This window comes from Mytilus trossulus, chromosome 14 (genome assembly GCF_036588685.1).
Source record: "Mytilus trossulus isolate FHL-02 chromosome 14, PNRI_Mtr1.1.1.hap1, whole genome shotgun sequence".
NCBI classification, from domain to species: Eukaryota; Metazoa; Mollusca; class Bivalvia; order Mytilida; family Mytilidae; genus Mytilus; species Mytilus trossulus.
Window position 1 is genome coordinate 46,184,089 of NC_086386.1, and position 8,717 is coordinate 46,192,805.

The following is an 8,717-nucleotide window of genomic DNA, read 5'->3' on the forward strand; positions in this document are numbered from 1 at the left end:
GTTTTAAACATTATGAGTGCATTTCGAATGCATGTTGGAATAAAAGGCATAATTAGTGATGCATAATATCCCGAGTTCAAACACAGAGTTAAAAACAGTTCACATGATTGAAAGTTATGGGGTTTATTGTAAACCAATTAATTTTCCATGGGGTTTTATATTGTGAGTAGTACAATAATGCAAATATGTAAAACTGGATTTATCACTTTTAATATAAAATATATCAAGAAATTAAGAAAATCACAAAAAATAAAGTCTTCCAGAAAAGGCTAAAATGAAAAGAATCTGCAAAAAGAAGTTGGTTTACAATAATACATTAATTGGGTTAAATCTTTTGTATACGTAACACTCACCTGGCATACAAAATTTTAATCGTAATATCTATGTTGAGTATATATATATATCACACCAACACAAGAACCAACATACATCTATAGGTCAAAATACAGTCTTCGACAATTGACACCACATGTCTAAAAAGTTGTTAATATATTATCACAGACTACTGCCATCCATACGGATCTCATTTCATGGCAAAATCAAAAGCTCAAACACATCAAATGAATGGATAACAACTGTCATATTCCAGATTTGGTACACACGTCTTCATGTGTAGAAAATTGTGGATTGAACCTGGTTTTATAGTGCTAAACCTCTGACTTGTATGACAGTTGAATCAAATTCCATTTTATTGACAACGATGCGTAACAAAACAAACAGACACAATAGGTAAAAATATCAATCATAGTAATACACTAAATAAAGCTTGCTTTGATGGATTTTAAATTTTTTCTGTCTTGATATTGGGTGCTATAAAAGGGTATTGAGTGTGCTAGGTAAATGTCTGGCTTGCTAGGAATATAGGCATGGTTTCTTTGATAATTTTTTTAATGCAATGTTTGAATTGTAAGAATAACAATCCATTTATTTTTATTGATTTCTAGAATAATATGACTTCAATAGAAAAACAGGAAGAAATCTTTCTATGTTGTACAATAACTCAAGTTTGTTTTTTATGTGCTATAGAAATATTTTTACCAATTAGGTCAAATGACTAACTGTTTCAAAAGATATTTTTAGAAAATCAACCACCTACAGTTAGCAGAAATATCTCGCCTGTTTTACTTATCATTGAATTCATGTTGAAAGTCTGTAATATGAATGTTTCATCACAAGTACCACAAACACTCAACACTCAATGTTCCATAAACCATGAAAATGAGGTCAAGGTCATATGAACCCTACTAGTCAGACATGTACAGCTTATAATCATTGCATACACAAACTATGGTTGTCATAGTAACTGATAAACTGACACAATTATCAAAACATAATTGACTAATGAACCATGGTCAAGGTCATATGAACCCTGAAACTAAACATAAAAGATATATTGTTTATAATATCTAATAATAAACCTTATATACTAATTCGTAAACTCAAACGAACATAAAATATTTATCAAATAATTATAAACTCTCACATTCCAGTATACATTATTATTATTCTTTGTAATAAATTCCTTAGTCTGTGAACATGTTTTTGATGTATAATTTTGTACAAATTATAATTTATACAAAAATAGGTACAAATAACGGTTTGTGTTTTTGACTTTGTACACATTTTTTGTACAAATTATAATTTGTAAAAATAACAATTCGTATAAAATTTGACTAAAATTCACTTATAACTTTTACAATAACTTGTCATATGGATTTTGTTATAAAAAAAGCATTGATACACCGTATATAATTTTAATTCAATGACCAAATAATAAACGTTATGTTGTACTGTTACACCACTGTCCAAGGTTTAGGGAAGGGTTTGACCTAACTAGCATGTTTAACCCCGCCACATTCTGTATGTGCCTGTCCCAAGTCAGGAGCCTGTTATTCAGTGGTTGTTTTCATTCATTATTTTGTAGATAATTAGGCTGTTAAATTTCTCGTTTGAATTGTTTTTCGTTTGTCATTTCAAGGCCTTTTATATCTGACTATGCAGTATTGGTTTGCTCATAGTCGAAGGCGGTATGATGAGATATAGTTGTTAATTTCTGTGTATTTTTGTCTCTTTTGGAGAGTTGTATTATTGGCAATCATACCACATCTCCTTTTATACTTATTTACAAAATACAAGATTAGTATATTTGTATCATTTGTTTGATCATGTGAGTGAAATATTGCCTTTGGGATCCGGAATTACACAACATATTTTGCTTTTAGCATTCACATTTAGAAGTGCTACTCCTCCTCTTTGTATTTACACGAAAGAGAACCATGAATACCAAATGTTTTTAAAGCTTTTTAATTGGTTCACATAGTGAAAAGTGAAGCTCAGAAATTGTTACTGCAAATAAAGATGTGTCTTTAACAGCTTCAATTTAATCTCTCGACAAAATATCCTTTAAATTTAACAAAATTGAGTTAAAGGAAAGCACACAGAAAATTGTAACGAACAGAGCACACTTTTACAGTCATTTCTATTGGACGTATCTTATTTTTCTAAACAATTATTGTAAACTTAATTCATGACTCAGGGGCGGATTTAGGCGGGGGCGTGGCGGGCGTGCGCCCCCCCTTAAATTTGCAAAGCATGGGTTGTCTTCAACTTGTTTAAGTATCAGAAGAGACAATAACTTTTTAACATTCAAAGTATATAAAACAGACAGTTTAACCAGGGACTTTCTATACTAAGTAACTTAGTAAAAGAACCAACGTGTTTACTTATCAACTATAAATATTGTATACTTCAAAGGAAGGTGTCTGAAAAATAAAAAAAAAATGTTTTAGCAGTAAAAGTACAAAAAATTGTTACATTGTATTTGACGTTTTTATAATCAATTTCTTTGATTATCGAAGTGCCGAATTATGTATACCGTATTACATGCACGGCCGGGATCCCCACAAAATAAAAAGAACATCTCATTCTGATTTTAGTGGTTTACACACAGTATATATATGTCTGGCACAACCTCCGAAAATCCAAAAAGTAAAAACAGATATTATGAAAGGACATTGAAAAGCACGGCGAAAAGTAGAAATTTTCGTTTGCAAAATCTAATACTAGTATCTAGTATTGGTCATGTGAGCTGATGTGATCTGTCTTGTCTCACTTTGCTTCCGTCGATTCGCCCGTCTATCTGTCAACTCTTTACATTTCCAACGTCCTAACTAAGTTTGTCGTTGATGGTGTTATGGAGTGATAGAGTAATTCTAAAGTGAACCGTCCAGTTTCCTTTAACATAATTATAACCATGTTGAATGGCTAAAACACATTGACGATCTGCAAACAAGGGCTTCTTATTTTTGTGATGTATCTGTTTTTCTGTTTAACCAGAGACATATAATACAAATAAATTGGGAATGTCTACATGTCCATGGTAATACAAATATATGCCCCGCTGATCTTATTTTAACAAGAAAACATTTGGAATAAATACAGGCTCATTAAAATGCATATTTATTCTATAATTTCTAAGTTTTATGAAAAAAGGTAAGTCCCGCATAGCCGGGTTTGGGTATCAATGTGAACAAAATAAATCACCTTTGATGGTATGTTATAAAAACACTATTTAATCAAAGTATACGAAAATAGTATCATTTTAACAAGATAACAATCGGGAAAAGAATAACACTATGGAATTGCAAGTATAATCGTAAATTTCTAAGTTTTATGAAAAAAAGGTAGTTCTCGCATAGCTGGATTTGAGTATTAATGTGAAAAATAAATAAATCACCTTTGATGGTATTTTATGAAAACACTATTTGATCAAAATAAACGAAAATAGTATCATTTTAACGGGATAACAATCGGGAATAGAATAACACTATAAAATTGCATATATTATCGTAAATTTCTAAGTTTTATGAAAATAAAATGGTGGGCCACACCGGTTCTACAGCATTGAAAGAGGGGAAGCTGAATGGACCGAATTTAAATAGGTCTGCATTGGATTATTATCATCATCTCAGGACATTATAGTATAAACAAATCGGTGGAACTAGTTAGATGTATCTTTTGAATATACTTACATGCTTTAGCTGTGAAAGCAATTGACATAAACGAGAAAACAAATCTGTAAGCGTATCGTCTCTCTTTACAACAATGGCGAAATTTTCTCATCTCGATCCTCCTTCATCCCAGGTCACATCATAATCTCAAGCACTTCCGGTGGCCAAGTGATTTCATTGGCCGTTATATAGACTCTACTACGAGTTGCCAATCTCTTGTATTATATGTCTCTGGTTTAACCCAGGATTTGTATAGTTAGAAGGATTGGAATCTCTTGGGCTTTTGCATAGACTGTAGTATAATATCTTATGCGGCGCGAGATTTAACACAATTACCAGCACTAATGTCTTTCAAGGATTAGTTGACCGAGATATTTTTATATAGATTATTTTAGAAGTGCTGGTGTCTTGATTGTAGATTGGTTTGCATAGGAACACAGAATCAAATAAAATGTTCGCATGATCTTCAGCTTATGTTTTGGGCTGCAGCTTTATAACTGTAGCTTTATAAACTCGATCATAGATATGCAATATGAATCTCAGACTCTTACATGTAGTGCGTAAGTTATTGGTGTTAGGAGATTGTTGAAGATTTTTCAAGTTTGTAGAAGACCTTGTCATCATAACTCATAGGTTTTTCGCGGAACAGGAATATATTGGTTTACATCTGTCTGTTGATGATCTTTCAGTCAGTCAATAGTGATTGTAGATTGTTGTCAGGTTGGATTTAGGTTGTTTCTTTAATTTCTTACTGACTGTACCTCACAATAGTTCGAAATACCTACATTGCACCCCTTTAGAAGAATATTTCAAAAAAAATAACCTCAAAAAAATTTTCGCCTCGCTCCGCTCGCCGAATATCAAAATTGCGCCCCCCCCCTAATCTGAAATCCTGGATCCGCCCCTGCATGTCATCGAACATAACAAAAATTTGCTATATTTGACGGCAAATTGAATTTTATTTTATTGATCTTCTGTAGAATATCTCCAGAAGAGGTCCAGATTTATTTTTTTGGATTCTTACAAAAGACATTATGGAGATGTGCAGAAGAGACGAACATGTCCAAGGAGTTTTGACATCATGTTTTTTAGATAAACTTTACATTTGTTGAAAAATAGTTCAACCAAAACCAGTTTTGAAACCAGTTTTAAACCAAAACCTAAAACTAAAACCAGTTTTTTCTGTAACAAATACGCCTTATATGTCTCTGTTAAGGCCTAGCTAGATCCATACAACCAGTTTTATAATAAGATCTACTGTATTGGTCCTGAACCGGACTGATTTTAAGATTTTATTTACTGTTATCTGTTATTGTCCCTTTTCAATTCCTTGTCATCTGTTTTAAGCCAAATCAATTTACTGTTTTGCTGTTATTGGAACCCCCCTTGGCCCCCTCTTCAGTATATATGAATATTACAATTAGTGACATTTTAAAAGCATATGATTTGATTAGAAAATTATCAAAATTTAATTCGTAATTAAAGCATTATATTGTGATATCATGTGTTCAAAGTGAGTACTAAAAACCTAATATATTATATTTTTTTTGGCCCAATCAGTAATGAAATACACATAATGAAATAATAATTCCTTTTTAGTAGCCAATAAGGTTCTATTTTATCAAAATAAGCAAAAAAACATTGATTATGAGTTATTCACTTGCAAGTGAATAAGTCGACCTCATTGAATCCGTATTCATGTGAACTTTAATTTAACCCTTTAGCTTGAGATGGAGAACACGTGAATTGTATGTGTAGAGTTATTATAAGGAAGAGAATGTCAACACTGAAAGTGAAACAAAGGTAAATCATTTGATTGACTGATTCGATCCACAAATAAACATTTTTAAACAGGTAAAAACGATGATAAACACTTCGGTGTTGACATGAATATCAATAATGTGGTCATTTTTACAAATTTCCTGTTTACAAAACTTTGAGTTTTTCGAAAAAACTAAGGATTTTCTTGTATCAGGCATAGATTACCTTAGCCGTAATTGGCACAATTTTTTGGAATTTTGGATCCTCAATGCTCTTCAACTTTTTACTTGTTTGGCTTTATAAATATTTCGATATGAGCGTCACTGATGAGTCTTATGTAGACGAAACGCGCGTCTGGCGTACTGAATTATAATCCTGGTACCTTTGATAACTATTTACACCACTAGGTCGATGCCACTGCTGATGGACGTTTCGTCCCCGAGGGTATCACCAGCCCAGTAGTCAACACTTCGGTGTTGACATAAATATCAATAATGTGGTTATTTTTTATAAATTTCCTGTTTACAAAACTTTGAATTTTTCGAAAAACTAAGGATTTTCTTGTATCAGGCATAGATTACCTTAGCCGTATTTGGCACAATTTTTTGGAATTTTGGATCCTCAATGCTCTTCAACTTTTTACTTGTTTGGCTTTATAAATATTTCGATATGAGCGTCACTGATGAGTCTTATGTAGACGAAACGCGCGTCTGGCGTACTGAACTATAATCCTAGTACCTTTGATAACTATAAACATTTATTTTCTATCTGTAATATGAAATTAAATAGACTTAGAATAATTCAACAGCACGTGTTTGCTTAATCTATTTTTATCTATATTTATGTTTACATCGCTTATATGGTCATCGGATGGCTATAGAGGTCAACTCATACATAATTAGATGGCGTCTAGACTCAAATACACACGAAACGAAGCTACGTATTTTCATGCCTGTGCCTTGTTTATTGTTTTATTTAGACTTTTAATAGTTTGAAGAAATGTTTTACATTCTTATTAATCAAATATGAGAATTTGATTAGAATTGGTGAACATGAATTTGACAGCTATTGCCCCTTTAAATACTAGTGTAATAAGTCCCACTTCAAAGTAACTAGTGCAATCATTCAAGGTACAAAATCACTGGTGTAATCATTCCTTGTTCAAAACATTTGTGTGAATATTCTTTGGATGAAAAACACTAGTTTGCTTTTTTTTTTACATAAATCAGCTATACAAGGTTTAGTTAATTCAAATACCACTCTAAAATACCAAGCCCTATTTTTTATATATTTCCCCTTAAAAAAAACTCTCATTAGAATCTTATCCTTATCAAGAGTGGTGGATATTTTACACTGGACCCGGATTAAAAATCCTAGTGAATTATTGTAGGTGGATAAAAACACTAGGGACTTTCATCCTTCGGATAAAGTACACTGACAGAATCAAACCACTGTTACAAATGCATCATTAAATTCAGGTCAAGGTAATTTAAAACCTGCCAGTCAGACATTAAGGGACGACATCAAAAGAGCAATGAAGGATAAAAAACTTAATTCAAATAGTTTGAGGGTGGGGGGGTGGGGTAAACTTGCTGCAAGTTTTGTTTATCCTACATTGATTTTACATGTATCCATATGGGTCAATCAATTTTTCCCAAGTTAAGTTAAGAGGCGTAGGGGCGTCATTAAAAAAACTATCTGAATTAAGTTTTTTATCCTACATTGAACTTTTGATGTCGTCCCTAACACCCAATAATTATTCAATACACCAAACATAGTTGACCTATTGCTAAAAAAAAGTCAGAAATAACCACGTAACTTTAACCTTGATCACTGATCCATGGAATGAGGTGGAGGTCATCCGAACCCTACCTGTCAGCATGAAGAGGTTGTAATAAAGCCATATACCAAATAAAGTTATCATATAACTCATAATTAGTGATTATTTAAATTAACAAAAAACCTGTTACTTTTTGTCTTTTGCTAAATAAAGAATAAATTCTCATTTTAGAAAAACAAAAACAACAAAGGATCACTATTCTTACCTGTACGAATGTCTATTGCTATTCAAGGGTACAATCAAACACATTAAAATGTGTTTTAGAAATTCAAACATTACATAATTTGTTCTTCGATATAAAAGGTTTTATGTTTTTTTTATTCCTAAACATTTCTTTTGCTTCAATCGTAGAAAAGTCAAATAATTTCTCAACAAGGTCTAGATTTCTAGTTTCCAAAATAGCTGCAAGTTGATTTTCAGAATCATCTTTTGGTTAAAGCGTTACTTAAATATTTTCTTTCACAATTTACTATAGTAGATAATGATGTTCATAGTATTTCATATTGATTATTTATCTGAGTAAAGAGATCGACTTTACAAATGTGTACTGATTAATAGCTGGATTTTTGCTCATTGAAACATTCATAGAGATTAGAAACATGAACATCTTACAGAGAGACGAAGGATACCAAAGGAACATTCTAAGATTCAATTAATATTTTTATGGTTATTCTGTTGTCGATCAAATTCTCAAAAAAAATCCCTTATACCCAGGTCTTTTACTTAACATCTTTAGCAACATATTATAAACGCATTAAGACGCACGTTTCGTCTATAAAAGACTCATCATTGACGCTCGAATTCAAAAAGTTTAACTGAAGGGCAAATAAAGAACGAAGCTGAAGAGCATTGAGAACTAAAAATTGCAATCATGCACAAGTAACGAAAACAGTTTTTCGATCGTAACATATATGTACTTATTGTGAATGGATTATATACTAGTATATATACATTTACTAGCACCTTCATCATTGATGTAAAGATACAATTCAATACGTTGATTCAAGTTTGCTATATAGAACAAATTTAGCAATTCACATTTGCCCATGTCTTGGTATATTCCACAAAATTATTCCTGATGATATTTAGTCATTGTTCAATTTGAA